General features: G+C 40.0%; 1 protein-coding gene across 3 annotated transcripts in view; it reads right to left on the minus strand.

Annotated features, from left to right (window-relative positions):
• The window catches only part of LOC136876090 (ras-associated and pleckstrin homology domains-containing protein 1), a 248651-nt gene that overhangs the window by 56182 nt on the left and 175540 nt on the right, over positions 1-16929 (minus strand). Inside the window, exon 1 of one of the 3 annotated variants that reach the window (XM_067149748.2) lies at positions 3926-3943. The exons of the other annotated variants lie outside the window; for them this stretch is intronic. The gene's annotated coding sequence lies outside the window, so the exon portion shown is untranslated. Of the gene's footprint in view, positions 1-3925; positions 3944-16929 lie in introns of those variants that run through there. 3 annotated transcript variants of the gene reach the window in all.

Genomic DNA, 16929 nt, shown 5'->3' on the forward strand with positions numbered 1-16929 from the left:
CCACAACATACGTACATAAATCATACTTGTTCTCATACACACTAACATTCATACAAGCTAATCACGCATTTAAGAAGAATTCTCGACAAGACAGTTTAAATGAGGCTACTGAAGAGCTATTACGTATACTGACTGGGAGAGTGTTTCACAGCCTTGCCCCAGACACTTGGAAAGTGTGGCTGTATACAGATGAGTGATTAACCGGTATCATAAGGGTAGAAGTCGATATGGTATTATGTCCATGGATACATGAGAGGAAGTTAAAATGTCAGGATAGGTATTCAGGTGTAGATTTGTTCAGAAGTCGAAAAATTAGTGTCGCAGTATGTAGGTTTCCTAGTTGATCGATTTTCAGCCAGGATAGCTTCTCACAATAAGGGGAAATATGTATCCTAAAGTTCAAAGAAAATATAGATCGTATGCAAGAGTTAATTGCCCTTTGAAGTTTCATTGTTTCTTCTTACAGTCGCATTGGTTAAGTTAATACGAATTATATCTACATTACACGGGCGTACAAAGTGTGCAGACTGCTCATGTGTCGACCCTTGAACAGTATGAAGTATTCATTGCTGTTAGGGTTTCTCAAAATGAGGGAAGGGTCCTGGTCTATAATGCCATGTTCAACGTTTCTGTGAAGTCGTACTTCCTAATTGGACAAAATGCACTAAAAGATTTGCAATTGGAATGTTAACGGTGCATCAATTACGAGAAACAATGTTGAGATCGAGTCTGATGGACGCATAACATGTTAGCGCGCTCTGTCACACGATTGTTCCAAGTCAAAGCATCATGAGCTGGAACGTTATTTGTCAAGATTTTGTTTGAATTTTATGTAATGATGCCAAGAAGAGGTCCAAAATGACTATGCCGTGCCATACTATGGGCTTCTGTTCGCCTTCTCACTGCGTTACGAACATGCGCAAAATAGCCTGCTCTTGTACGGATTGTTTGAAAATCCTGTACATTTCATCCACGAAGCGTTAATTCGTCACGACATCAACGACTTAAAAAATCCACACAAGGAAGTCCAACGGTTTAAGATCAGATGAGCGTGGAGGCCAAGCAATTAGCCCATCTCTACCCATCAGTAATCGCGAGGACATGCATTACGGTGCGTACGCACACAAAGTTAATTTAGTTTTAGTGAATAATATTCCTGTTTACGATGCTCGACAGTCTTATAACTCAGAAATGACGAATTTCTGAACCCATGTTGATGTGAACATTTTATCTGCACAATACGTGAAGAATCCAACCCTTGCAATTTTGCCGTGTATTTTTTAAATACCCTGCATACTGTATTATGGCTACTTGTATCATTATTACATATTTCACAAGTTCCGATGCAAGTGATTTGGGTACTAAGCAACTCACAACTCAAACTGACGAAACTATAAAATAAATACGAAGTGGTCAGCAAACTTGAAACAAATAAACACTGCACTGAAGAATTAAAACTTGGCAACTCTGCTTCATCCTCTTCATCTCACTCACTTGTAGCCAGCACAATAATTCTCTTTTGATAAAATGCGTAATTTTATATGGAGAAAAACCCTACAGACGTTTTCAGCGACCATAGTCGAGCTTTTCTATCAATTCAGATGCAATACGTAGCATTCGGGCACAAAAACTTCCCTTGTTAGTGTCGAAGTTACCATAAAAAATCACCATTCACTCTTGTCGAGGTCTGGTACGGCTCCCCTAAAACAGTGAAAATAGAATTCTCCTGTTCTGAACAGAACAGCCCACGACCAACGACATATTGCAGGCTAAGGAGACTGCTTACCTGCAGAAAGACAAATTTCTGACGTTCACTCAACCCGTAACAGAAATAAAAACTAGGTTAACTCCTGGGAGTAAAAGCAATCAACTAACCACTCTATCCTTCTTAACTTAGTACTGGGGTTACGGATTACCTTCAGTTCCTCCTCGGATCTTTATTGCCTTTCCAGAAGTGACTGCCCGGCTATGAGTTTGTCTGAGAACACACAATTTCATCACTAAAATTTGACAGTGCATCTTAATCCGCAAACGTACGGCATTCAAATAATCTCGCAATCATTAGAATACTAACAAGAATCTCAACATCACTTAATAACATTTCTTTCAACCACGTTCCAGAAAATGTTTAAGTATAAATAGACAATGAAGTGCGGCGAAGATGCCTCGGGGATCCTGGAGGACATCCTATTATTATTTCGACCTCTTCAACTGAGAAAGTGCAGGTGCTTACATCTCGCATAGCAATAGAGACTTGTAATACCACAGAAAAAAATACTGGAAAGGAATTTGATAAAAGATCTTATCTCAGGACAGGTGGAAGCACTCGATATCTGCAGCTGAGTAATTTTGCTGGCTGGTACGTGATGCCCAGGCTAATCTCAAGTAGTAATGAATCCACGGTTGAACTTCTCGAATATAGAATGAAACCGTTTATGAAACAACAAATAATCTTAGGTTCTCAGTTAGGTCAACACTATTTCGCAATGGGCGTAAAATCGGTAAAAAGTATTCAGCTGAGTTCCTCCCTTAGAAGATCATAACCGGGCGAGTTGGCCGTGCGGTTCGGGGCGCGCAACTGTGAGCTTGCACCCGGGAGATGGCGGGTTTTAACCCCAGTGTTGGCAATCCTGAGGGTGGTTTTCTGTGGTTTCCCATTTTCACACCAGGCAAATGCTGGGGCCGTACCTTAATTACCACTTCCCACTCCTAGGCCTTACCTATACCATGGTCGCTCTAAGACCCATCTGTGCGACGTAAAGCAAATTGTAAAATAAAACTAATAAAAATATATGTTTAGAAGATGATACTGCGAACTAAACTGAGATTTTAAGTCCCTCTCAACCTCACGTCCATCCCCTGTAAGTTTCCACATGAAAATGAACATTCGCAGCCTATTTCCAGTCCTTCGACCGGGTCATCGAGAATGGGGAATCTAGCGGCAAGGATAGGAATTGTGCCGGCTGCCGAAGCCTGTCGCACTCCTCTGGGGGCAATGATTAATGACCGACGGATTAAATGAAATTATATTGGAGTGTGTTGCCGGAATGAAAGATGACAGAGAAAACCGCAGTACCCGGAGAAAAACCTGTCCCATCTCCGCTTGGTCCAGCACAAATCTCACATCCAGTGACTGGGTTTTGAACCACAGAACGCAGTGGTGAGAGGCCGGCGCGCTGCCACTTGATCCAAGGAGGCGCATTGAAGTTTCCATACATACGAGTAAATTATTCAACGAAATGAATGGCCACCAGAAACTCACTGCAATAAGTGGACAAAAGTACTTTGTAACTTCCTTGCACCTTGAATTACTCTGACAACAAACGCGTAACGCGCAGCTCATTTATACCTTCAGTAGGATAGCTGATTTTAAACACCACAGCATCGAACGCTTATACGTGGAATCCAAATAACAGGAACAAGATGTTATGAAAAAAGTCATGAGGAATAGCCGAAAATCGAACCAAAGTCTCCCCGGAAAGAAAGAGGCTAGGGTATTGCCAAGCCATGGCGCCCGACATCCACAAATATATTTTGCCACAAAAGAAAGTCCTCCTATGAAGGATACCACACCAGTACTCATTTTGACAGCAAGCAGAGTAAACTTTGTGGTGCCCGGAAAGCAGAGGACAAGGGGTAAAAACTGCTTGCGCTACAGATGATCCTATCAGGAGAGCAATCGTGCGTGCGTGGAAAACAAATTCTTCAGATTAACAATAATGACGGTATCAAAAATTGTTCATAGAGGATGAAATCTGAATTGTGAGGAAAATTAACACATGTCGCTACTACACACAGCTCTACACAATACAAATCGCATGCTGCGGTAAATATCCTAGACCCTTGACATACAATTTCAGTACATGCATGCGACTACACTTCTTGCTCTGAACTAGACCTTCGACAGAATAAATCAGTCTCTCACCTTCAGTTGACCTTGGTTGACCCCAGTCTGATGCGCCACTGAAACGGTCAGTGACCTCCGTTTCGTCCTGCTCTGGGCCCCTAGTTTACGTCAAGCGCCAAATTGGAAAAATGTTCTCCACTTTAATTAAATAGGGAAGTAGGACGCGTACCATCCTCCCTTTGTGAGTTCATATGGCTAAAGGTGTTCAATAATCTAATTAGAATAGCGAGTTCATCATGCTCTTAACACGTAATAATTAAGTGCTGTGTCACTTGATCTGGAGTATATTAATAATTATGGTACTTAAAACACTATCGCGCTTTTTTAACAGTTTTATGATTAGGGAGGATATTAAAAATGTAGCATTAAGAACTTCACTCAACACTACTATAGTTCATTACACAACGAAACCTTTTGGCGGATCACGAATTAAACGTTTAGAGACGGAGTTTATTACTATTAGTATTTACATGTTCATACTCGATTGCATGACAACGCTAAACTAACCAGTAATCTATAAAAATATATCAATATATAATTTAGGGACCAAGTACCGGTAAATCATTTATCTCAATAACAAATTTTACCGCGATAGGTTGTCATTAAATTCGGGTACCTGGACGAACTGTCAAAATGTTACAATATGCAGAATTTCTTTCAACCACGTATTCGAATGTCACTAACAATAATAAGTAGATTTTATAACATAAATCTTCTAAATTACAACGAAGATATTGCATATAATACTGTCTCGAAACCGGGAACAACCTACTAATCTCCCTTCCTTCACTTCTTGTTTATCAGATAATTACAATTACACCGGATCTTCTTCAATGTCACAGGCAATACTTATGTCTGACGAGCCTTTTGGAATGGGCGAAACAATCTCAAATAGATCTGTGTAAAGAAGATCACACGTAGCAAAAAGGAGAGGCAGGATTAATGGACGAACACTGATTACTGTTCACATTTCTCATATTTCACACGTTGAAGTGAACACGTGAGTCATGGACTCGTGCCGATACTGGAGTGCGAGAGGGAAGGTAGGTTAGGCAGGCAGTGTAAACCACGCGCGCGCAAACGAAGGGGGGCTCTGACTCAGTGCCGTGACGTCACACTACTGATGCTGTACCAAGCATGGCCCCCTGGTCTCGTGGCTACATCGATCCACAGTTCAGACTCGGCAAGAGTTGGCTACTAGCTTTTATTGTCCGTGTGAAATATATCAACCCCGCCGCAGAAAGACGACAAACCACTGTTAAATTTTTATTCCTCGTTTTTAAACTCTGAAAAAAAAATGGCCATTTCATTTAACGCCTGATATAGAGAGAGAAAATTTTATTATAAAAACCATACACACCTACTGGGAAATAAACAGACATAAAAAGGACTGAGCAGTCTTACGAGTTGACTATAAAACATCATCTTGGTAGCAATTTATAATATTGTGTACCATACCGACAGGAAGGCATAGGTACCGTAAAAAATTACCTTGAGGTTAGGGTTGCCACCTGTCCTGCTTTTAGTGTTATTTTATCATTTGCACAATTTTATATATGTCTGGGAGGAATTTAAATGTATTTTTGACTGTCGGCATTAAAACAGTACTACCCGTGTCTACTGAGTGTTTTGAAGTTCAACTACGCTTGTCTATCTCGCTAACTGTTAGAATTTATGCTGAGGTATGCCAGGTTAAATTTATATCGGATTCAACAAGGACTATGGCCTTCAAACTGACGCATCGCATTAAGTTACGACTATCCTGTGATGATGATTAAATAAAAATGTAATCAATCCTGAAGCACTATATCCACATGAAACACTGACCATAAGGGACAATCATTTCTTAAAGGTGTAGAAAAGCAAGAAAGAAAAATCTTTAGGAATTTTTTTGGACCAGTCGGTACAGGGTGAATCTGGGAGGAAATTCCATGGCTTGTACCAACACTCAGAGAAAATATCAGACACAGACATTTGAAATTTTACGGACATATTATTCTCAGAATGAGTAATCAGAGATTGACGAAAAGAATCCTAAACCATGCCCTATCAATGAAAGTTTTTTTTTTTTAATTGGCTGCTCGAAGTTGGAAAAGATCGTCAGGAAATAGGCATCACAGATAACATTGTATAAGACGGATCAAAGAACAGAAAATTAGTCGACAATTACCGCTTTACACGCCATCCAAGCAATACCACCAACAAAACCTGGTCAGAAGATCGCAAGAAAAGCCACAGCGAGAAGGTGAAGAGATTTTGGGAGAAGAAAAAAGACAACATCAGATCAGTAAGTTCAATCACGCTCCTTGGTCGGACATAACGAAGAAAGAAAATAATAATAATAATAATAATAATAATAATAATAATAATAATAATAATAATAATAATAATAATAATAGAGGGGAATCGGGTAATATGGAAAAGTCGGCCAATATGGAGTACCACAATATCTTGCATGTAAGGCACTCCTCTCACGTGGAAACTCGTCGAATTTATTATTATTATTATTATTATTATTATTATTATTATTATTATTATTATTATTATTATTATGATTTGCTATTTGCTTTACGTCGCACCGACACAGATAGGTCTTATGGCGACTATGGGACAGAGAAGGGCTAGGAGTGAGAAGGAAGCGGCCGTGGCCGTACTTAAGGTACAGCCCCAGCATTTGCCTGGTGTGAAAATGGGAAACCACGGAAAACCATCTTCAGGGCTGCCGACAGTAGGGTTCGAACCTACTATCTCCCGAATACTGGATACTGGCCTCACTTAAACTCGTCGAATTACGATAAATGTTCTCATGATGCTTTGTATTCAGTTTCGACATGCTCGTGAGTGAGGTTAGTGCGTGGAGCAAGAATATTTGTTTTTCATATTTGAAAAGCTTTTGCAGGTAATTCTTTTAAAGCTTGTATTAATTACCAAAACTGAGTTTAGTCCTAGGAAATCCAATGTTATATATTGTACAAGAGTTGCTTATATTGCTACACCAGTGTAACTTCCTTGTTGTGCAAAGTTTATGGCATGACGAATCCTTTAATTCAAACATGGTGTGTCGGGATATATGAAATACTGTTTTAGTTTCAAAGTAAAATGACGTTTAAAATTAATTAAAGTTAATTGCATTAATCCTGGTATATTATAACATTTAATTACCTATAGATCTCGGTTTCTGCATCTGTGACTTTTGTCACTGAATGAACAAGTGACTGTAAAAAGACAACTCTGAATAATTAGTGTATACAGATTATTATTTCAGTTAATTACCAATTTTATTCTTTCGATTTTTTAAAAATTTCTGTACGTCCACCTGTAAGAACGTTCCTTAAATATAACTGAAAGAATTTATTGAAGCTGTATTTTAATTTACATATTATTTACCCTACTATTCCATATTAGCCGACTATTCCGTATTACCCACCAAGTGCAACTTTTGAAAAATAATTTTGACGTGAAGACATTAACAATTTACAATTTAAAAATATAGAGGATCTTGGCTAATTATTTGAATTTTCAAACCATATTTATTTATATTTCATAACTGATTTCGGTAAGAAGTTATACTGCCAAAAGTAAATGGTATTCCATATTATACGACTCTCCTCTAATAGTCTAATAATAATAATAATAATAATAATAATAATAATAATAATAATAATAATAATAATGATAATAATAATAATAATATCTCGGCTACAGAGTTGCAAATATTTTTATTTCACACGATTTAGACTGTCGACGTTCTGTTTTACTCTACCAGACGGCAGGGACAATGGAATTTTGTTGGGCGGCCAACTGCTGAGTTTCTTTCCTAATAATTTTGTCTGATATATACCAGACATGTTTTGCATGGCGACATCGCAAGACACGGAGTGTCGGATGCATCGAATGGACTTTGTTCCGCAGTTCAAAAATCCAACTACCTCGGTCGGGTTTGAGAGCGCGATCTACAGTAGGGATCCGGTGGTCGACACTCAAACAGACGGAGCTGAATAACCTATATACTGATACCGTCAAAGCTACTCAACATCCGCCAACATTACCGAGTACTAACTGGCAACTTCCAGGTAAAAATGTAACTTACCAGTACTGAGCACCGTGACTGCCTGTAATTGGTGCGATCGGTCCCGCCCGCTTCACTCGTCATACATTATTCAGCGGAAAGCGCTGTTAGCGGGTAGTGACCGTCTACACCGCCACACATATTAACGTTCACTATGAGGGGAACGAATGTTGAAAATTTCTCTGATTCTGCACATCATTCTTCTTTAATTATTAACAATACAACACACATGACAATAACAGACTTCGATAACATACAATTGGTTCATAGAGAATGTAACAAAAGCTCCGGCAAAAGTTAAGGAATGAATTTTGCACATGCAGAAAACATGTTGCAATATGAATCCGGAAATGCATAATTCCCGAGTTACCGCTTTCCATTAAAGGAAGTGTTCTAAAACACGTCTCAATTGTTGGAATTAAATCCGAGAGACTTTTTGCAATTATTACAGATAAATTGATGTTGACCTCAATACGTCTTAACTTGCACAAACGATTCTTGCAGTCCGCAAGGTTTGTTACGAGTGGTTTAACGTCGTACTAACACACTGAAGAGGGTTTTTGTTTGTTTGTTTGTTTGTTAGTTTTTTTTCAACACAAGGATGGGATTGGGAAGGAAACGGCCATGGTCCTAAAGTACGGTTGCTTGCATGACTGTACTCCCACACATTATTTACAGTCTGTGTGCCTCCAGGCACCTTAATGCACCTTATTGTGAGAGCTGGATAGGTACACATTTGCTTTACGTCACACCAACACCGATAGGTCTTATGGCGACGATGGGCTAGGAGTCGGAAGGAACCGACCGTAGCCTTAATTAAGGTACAGCCCCAAAATTTGCCTAGTGTGAAAATTGGAAACCATGGGAAACAATCCTTCAGGGCTGCCAACAGTGGTGTTCGAACTCATTATCTCCCGAATGCAAGCTGATAGCCATGTGACCCAAACCGCACAGCAACTTGCTCGGTGGATAGATACATAGCTTGGCCTACACGCTCTCCTGATTTAATCCCATTGAACTGTTCCAACCGGAGGTATTTGGTGTATTCCACTGCTGTGGATAATGCAACAACATTTTTTTTTTTTTTACAACTGGCTTTACGACGCATCGACACAGATAGATCTTGTGGCGACGATGGGATAGGAAAGGGCTAATAGTGGGAAGAAAGCGACCGCGGCCCATATAAGGTACAGCTCCAGTATTTGCCTGGAGTGAAAACGGGAAACCACGGAAAACTATCTTCAGGGCTACCGACAGTGGGGTTCAAACCCACTATCGCTCGAGCTATGTGGCCGAAACCACGTGGCCACTCAATCGGTAATCAAATAATAAATAGCCCCATGAACAGCCCGACTAACTCTGAACTTAAATACCCAGTTTCCAGAAATTCTTGACAAGCTCTATTCCTGTGATGCAACAGACAGTCAAGAATTGATCGGCCTACTATAGATTTTTGTAAACGTAATTCGAGGATAAAAGCCAAATATGAAGTAAAACTTCGAGGTATACATAGCCTACTAAATTAGAATTTTATTTATATAGCCGGAAAAAAAAAAAAAAACAGAGGCGTATTCCTAAACCTTTTCACGTAATCTGAACAATGGAGTCATTTAAGGTTAGTTAACACCAATGTGAAGCTGTAACTCAATAATGCAAGTGTTAACTGCGTGGCTTCGTTTCATGGCCTGCAGAAACAATTTTTTACAGAGCACTGCCGGAAATGTAATATCACCACAGACGAGTGAATATCATTTAATGGCTCCTTTGCTACGCTTTCTATCCAGAAATTGATTAACACGGCAGCTCTGACGAGGACATTAACAGTAAATTAACCAAGACAAATTGAGTGCGTTATATGATGGACGAGATCTTCATTCAGTCAATATCTCAAGGATTTCTTCCACTTGAGTATGTACATTTCAAATAAATATCAAGAAAATCGAAATGGGTCGAATATGCGAATAGGGCATAGAAAAATCTATTAATAACGGAACTGACGATTTAACACCTAGCTTTATATATCTTATCACCCTATTTCAATGAAATTTCCCCGTAATTTTCCTGAAATAACACTCAATTAAGATATTTAATTCGCGATGAAGTTCACTGTTCAAAAGGGAAGCACAACATTTTTCTGTTTTAGGCTAATGCCTTTCTTGTTTTACTCTCTATATCTTAACAACTAGATTGAGTTCCGACGGGTTACGAAAAAAAAGTACAAAATTAAATTCACGCAAACGTCCTTTGGAACTTTTCTAAAGAAAGTTGACTGTTTTAAAATGATGAGAAAAAGAAATTTTCCTACGTTGTTCGCAACTGTCAATCAGGGTTCGTTCAATCATAAAACCTGTCATGACAAAATGTTCAAAATTAAATTTAAATTTTGTCAGAAATCTTCCTCAATAAAATTTGCCATTATTTTCAAACCAACAGGAAGCCATTTCAAGTCCCCTCTTAGCCCCCCTTTCTCCACTTAATATCGTAATACTGATTAGCCCAACATCTAAGTTAACACAATTGTAAAATATTTGCCGAATTTGATAAAAGTATGCGTTGTTTTTATTCCAAACAGATACATGCCTACTCCCAACCAGAAAATGAACCGGTGGCCCGTAACGTCACGTCTTTATACGACATGGAAAGGTCTTTTAGACAAACAAAATGTACAGACAAATCGTGGATTCATAGACATAGTACTGTATTGTAAGGGGGCGGGGAAGGGGGAATGCTGACTACGAACATCGCTAAATACAAGCAGCATCATTCGCGAAGGACATGCATCTCCATGTATAATTGAGCATTACCTGCCAAACGATTTTTTGGTCAATGAAATCTATCTTACTAAACTGTGGACATTTGCCCCTGTCAGTTAAAATCTCAATGCAGCGTATTGTTTCGAATAACGCACAAATCCGAAATACTATTTCATGCTGTCCACTATTACAGAACTACGGATGAGGAAGTCATCACAAAGCAAAGTCAAGTCATCTCCGTACAGGCCACGAAGGCCCTTGGAGGGGTGGAAGGTAAAAGCTTCCAAGTATTCGTAACCTCGGCACGTGATGGGGTAGAGAAGTTAGCTCTACGCCCGTCCGCCTTTGCCCCCAGGCTGAATTAATCTCAGGGCCATATGCACCTCCCGAAGTGGAAATCTAATTTCTTTAATTTTACGACTTCCTGAAGGGGATTCGAACCCATGTCCTTCCGGGCGAACCAAGCACGCCTTTACCGCCTCGGCCAGCTAGCCCCTATGAGGAAGTCATCAGCTTGGTGTCAATGTTATGTGAACGCAGTCAGGCTCCTGTTCTATTGCAATTGCAATGTCTGCACTACTTTGATTAAATATCTGGGCTACAATGGGAATAAAATCAACATGAAGTTACTATTCCAACAATAACCTGAACCGAGTGTGAGAAAGGTTGCTTACTTGGCCTTCTGGTTAGCACCGTGACCTGCTGTACTGAATTCGATTCCCGATACAGCCTCGAATATGAGAACTGTTTAAGAACACATTTCGTAAGCTGTCTTTATTTCGCTTTACTGAGGGGGACAAAGCAGAATATAACTTGTTTGATTGCAGTATAAAAGGAGCATCCTAAACTTGGATCAAGACGTGAGAGCTAGAAGACTTAAAACGCTAGCTTTTCACCGACGGCACAGTGATTCGAATCCCGGTGAAGGCAGCATGTGAGATGTTCGACATGTAGAGTGACATAGCAGTGGCTCGAAAGCAGGGTAGAATTCCAGGTCCCGTACCTCGTTAATAACCTCAGATTAATATGCAACTGTGTTTTTAAACACGAATCTCTAGCACAATGGTACCGAACTGTTCCACTCCTATGGTCGAAGTTCTGATATAAAACCTATAATGTTATTTGCTTTAAGTCCGACGCCGAGGTGCCTGAATTTTGTCCCGCAGGAGTTCTTTTACGTGCCAGTAAATCTACCGACACAAGGCTGACGTATTTGAACACCTTCAAGTACCACCGGACTGACCGAGGATCGAACCTGCCAAGTTGGGGTCAGAAGGCCAGCGCCTCAACCATCTGTGCCACTTGGCCCGGCACATAAATAAATACCAGTTAAAATCGATATGCACGGTTGTCAAAATCAGTGAATCCAAAAGATTAACGAAACTGGTGCTTATTCATTGAAAATACCTTTTTGCCAGTCAGAAACGTGAGCACTCGTTTTAAAAATCGATAACTGTCATACACGATTCTATGTTTTAATTATGTACACAGGAACACGTGTATCCGAATTTATCACGGCCATACATATTAATGAGGTTCGCTGGGCTCGTAAGGCAGACACCACAGGCGCACCTAAAGAGCTCTGTAGCAAAGGTAGCTCCACGAGACACCAGTACTCTCATAATTAAAAAAAAAAGATAAAAAAGAAGACAATATTACCGGCACCGGAAATATTACCACACTTGTAATCCCGATAAATAAGGGGCTTTGTTATCGAAGCCTGTGTAAATCAATAACAGTTTTAAGGGAAGCTAAATAAATGAAGACCATAAATTTTATAAAGCAAGACTAGTGGCACGACTAGTATTATTAGAGGAAATATAGTCAGTTATCCAATTAACGTTCAGGCTTCAGAGATCGATTTCGGACCAGCTCAAAACATGTATGAGGTGAAAACTCACAAGTCTCATTCCCCTTTAACTCTATAAAGCATGTTCAATTCTTCATAGCGAATCCTGAGTAGTTTAAAAAGTATCCGATGAGTAGGATTTCTATAACCTTTAAGCTCTGGAATTATGTATGCTATAGAGTCCACATTTTGTGGTTTTCTCTGTCCGACCTTCAACTGACATTACATGATTTGTTTTGGGAGACCTGATTCAGGCAAGTCCGCCTCTGTGGTGTAGTGGTTAGTGTGATTAGCTGCCAGCAGAGAGGTCCGGGTTCGATTCCCGACGCTGCCATGAAATTTGGAAAGTGGTACGGGGGCTGGAACGGGGTCCACTCAGCCTCGGGAGGTCAACTGAGTACAGGTGGGTTCGATTCCCACTCAGCCATCCTGGAAGTGGTTTTCCGTGGTTTCCCGCTTCTCCTCCAGGCAAATGCCGGGATGGTACCTAACTTAAGGCCACGGCCGCTTCCTTCCCTCTTCCTTTTCTATCCCTTCCAATCTCCCCATTCCCCACCAAGGCCCCTGTTCAGCACAGCAGGTGAGACCGCCTGGGCGAGGTACTGGTTATCCTCCCCAGTTGTATACCCCGACCTACAGTCTGAAGCTCCAGGACACTGCCCTTGAGGCGGTAGAGGTGGGATCCTTTGCTGAGTCCGAGGGAAAAACCGACCATGGAGGGTGAACAGATTAAGAAGAAGAAGAAGAAGAAGAAGACGACGACTCAGGCATGCGAATTACATGACCTATCCATCGAAGCTGGTGTTTTATTATGAGAGCCTCAGTGCTGGTTGCTCCAAAAGACTTACATTACTGAATCTGTCTTGTTCTGAAAGCGAATCTAAAGAAATGTCAAAGTGACCCTAAAAATTGGGAGGTTGTGGCATCCACTCGTCCAGAATGGCGTCGCTTCGTCCACCAAGAGCATCTCTCCTTTGAACTACAGCGGAGGAAACTGCTGGCCGACAAATGCAATGCTATGAAAGAGCGTATGAATAAGTATCAACCCTCAAGGACCAGTGGCTACCCAAGGCACCGTGTACCGAGCTCGATAGCTGCAGTCGCTTAAGTGCGGCCAGTATCCAGTATTCGGGAGATAGTGGGTTCGAACCCCACTGTCGGCAGCCCTGAAGATGGTTTTCCATTTTCACACCAGGCAAATGCTGGGGCTGTACCTTAATTAAGGCCACGGCCGCTTCTTTCCCACTCCTAACCCGTTCCTGCCCCATCGTCGCCATAGCCCATAAGACTTACTGTATCTGTGTCAGTCAGACGTAAAGCAACTTGTAAAAAAAATAAGAAGAAGAAGACACCGTGTGCCAACCGTGTGTCTGTGGCTCCAGAATTGAATTATACAGCCATCAAAGAACTCATGTGATTTGAACTTTACCTTTGGAAGACGATCATACCTGTTAACGAGTGAGAGCCTAATAGTGATAAGTAATATTTTGTGGTGAATCAAAACTGTCGATAGCAGTGCTTAAAAACACGCATAATGGCGATTTATAAAAATGCACTTCTTACACTAGTAGTCGTATTAGCAGTAGTTACTCTTACACTAAGCATACATAAGCATAACTGGAAATTTATATTTTACTCCCACAGTTCATATTTTATCAGCAAAATACAGTACAAGCACATCGTTTCCAAATTATCACAGCGGAGACTGTCTATACGAATCCCTCTATATACAGAAAACCCTCTCTCAGCGTCTGCATTTGTTTTAGAAAGCCATATGGCTTCCAAGACACTTCTCTGCAAACAGCTTCAGCAGCTGCATCACAGTCATCACTTCCTGTATTTTCAGAAACAGCTGTTGCTTGCATTTGTAGTGCAATATAGACTCTTCGAAAAACCTCGTTTAGAAAGTCCTTTAAGCTGTGGTATCTTATTTAACGCTATTGCCGCTCAGAAAGCACAGTTTCGAAGCTGTAGAAAAGTCATTTTCCAATATCCTGCATGCCAAGAGCCAGGTTTTATTGGGATTTAGCTGAACCTAACCCAAGCTAAAACAACTCTATCTTTTTAATATGACATTATTTAGCCCAATATTATTCAACCTTAATTAGACTGCTGACCGGTATTATCCCGTTGAAAGATTCTGAAGCCCAGCACTGGAAGAAATTTCAAGATTTTAATTCTGCCGTCTTAGAGCCTTTCCAAGAAAAGACTCTAGTGTTCGGTAAACTTTGTGTAAATTTCTACGTAATGGTGATGCAATTGCAATGTTAAATTAGTAACAAGTCACTGTACCCCTCATTCTACTGTAAACCGCAATGTTAAGCTGCAGGAAACAGTAAATTATCTCCGTTATTGCATTGTATTGGAATATTTTATTTTTTCTTGGAAATGTTGTATGTATTTGTAATTATTATGTTACACCACTCGTACGTAATTTATAATTTTCACATTTTGTCTTCGTGCGTTTCCCTTTCATTCTTCTTTCATTATCATGATTTTTTTTATTTTTCCTTGGTGTAACTACGCGTAATACAGCACTTTGTTTTCATGTAACTGTAACACGTCACTTATGTCGTCATTTAAACTCCGTTGCTACATTACTGTAAGGAGACATTGCCATCGAGTTATTTCCTAATTACACGTTATTTTAATAATACCAATAATAATAATAATAATAATAATAATAATAATAATAATAATAATAATAATAATAAATTCGTGTCCTGGTCCCGAGATGGTGCAGCTCTTTTTTAGGCAAACCCCCAATAGCGGTGAGCTGCATGTACAATTTTAACCACATATCAGCCCTTCCACCATTCTTAAATCTCTGAAAGTACCGGAAATCGCACCCAGGGCCTCAGAGGACGGCAACTAATAATGCTAACCGTTACGTTGAGGAGGGGGACTGGATTATTATTATTATTATTATTATTATTATTATTATTATTATTATTATTATTTATAAAGATTTTATACTAATTTACATGATCTACAGGTCAAATGTTCCAGGTACTTAATAATAATAATAATAATAATAATAATAATAATAATAATAATAATAATAATAATAATATGTAACCTCCGAAGACGCCTGGGGCTGGTTTTCCGAGTTGACGCCGAATAAGCGACCTGCGCGTCTGCTCCTATGATGAATTATAATGCTGAAGATGGCACACCGACCGGGCCGTGAATAGAACCTGGGGTTATCTGGACCAAAGGCCAGCACGCTAACCATTTAGCCATGGTGCTATTGGCTTTACGTCGCACCGACACAGAGAGGACTTACGGCGACGAAGGGATAGGAAAGGCCTAGGAGTGGGAAGGAAGCGGCCGTGGCCTTAATTAAGGTATAACCCTAGCATTTGCCTGGTGTAAAAATGGGAAACCACGGAAAACCATCTTCAGGACTGCCGAAAGTGGGATTCGAACCCACTATCTCCCGGATGCAAGCTCACAGCCGCACGCCCCACTCGTCCGGTATGAGATATTGTGTAAACATGAAACTGATTATGAAAAGCTAGAGTGGAAAAGTAATATGAATGTTAAAATTCTGGGTTTCTAACCTAAATAAACTTGTACACAATGTTGCCAGTTACTTCGAGCAGAAATTCCCATAGTATTGCTGAAATTTCCCTCGTCTACCAGAATTTTTCCCAAACTCGGACATTTCATCATCCTAATGCTTCGATATAGGCACGATATAACGATACAACAGACCAATAAAAACATCTTCAATTAGAGGAACAAGATGCTCAACAACTTGAAACGCAACGTTGTGTTCAGCAAATACAGCGAATGATTTATTTAATTTCAGTTTCCTTAATTTTTTCTGAACACTTTTCATTAGTTTTTTTTTTCTTTTCACTTTTTGATACAAATGCACTGATTGGTATTGTAGCAGAAAACGCTTTGACTAGTTATAATATTTTTGACCTTGGCTGAGTTTCTGCATTTCACTTTTTCCACATAATTCTACATTACATGCTATACATTTAAATATGTAATCATTGCCGGCTCCGGGCACTCACTTTAACCACCCCTTAAACTTTTCATCACCAAGCTATTCTTTCTCCTCGGTTACCCCACTTCTCATCAAAATAACTCGCCCATGTTTCTGTTTAGCAGTACCTTTTCCTTCATTCATTACCACACTATGGAAAAAAAAAACTGCACCCTTTTGAACTAGTTCTACTGTATGAAGAAAAAACACCGCATCACAAACACTAGTAATAAACTCCCTACAGTCCCGCCGAACGGGCGAAAGGTATTCATGTGACGTGAGATAATATCCACATGCAATAATTACGGTTCATAACAGGGACAGGCCACATTTTCGCGCAAACTTATTGAG

This window comes from Anabrus simplex, chromosome 6 (assembly GCF_040414725.1).
Source record: "Anabrus simplex isolate iqAnaSimp1 chromosome 6, ASM4041472v1, whole genome shotgun sequence".
In the NCBI taxonomy this organism is placed as follows: domain Eukaryota; kingdom Metazoa; phylum Arthropoda; class Insecta; order Orthoptera; family Tettigoniidae; genus Anabrus; species Anabrus simplex.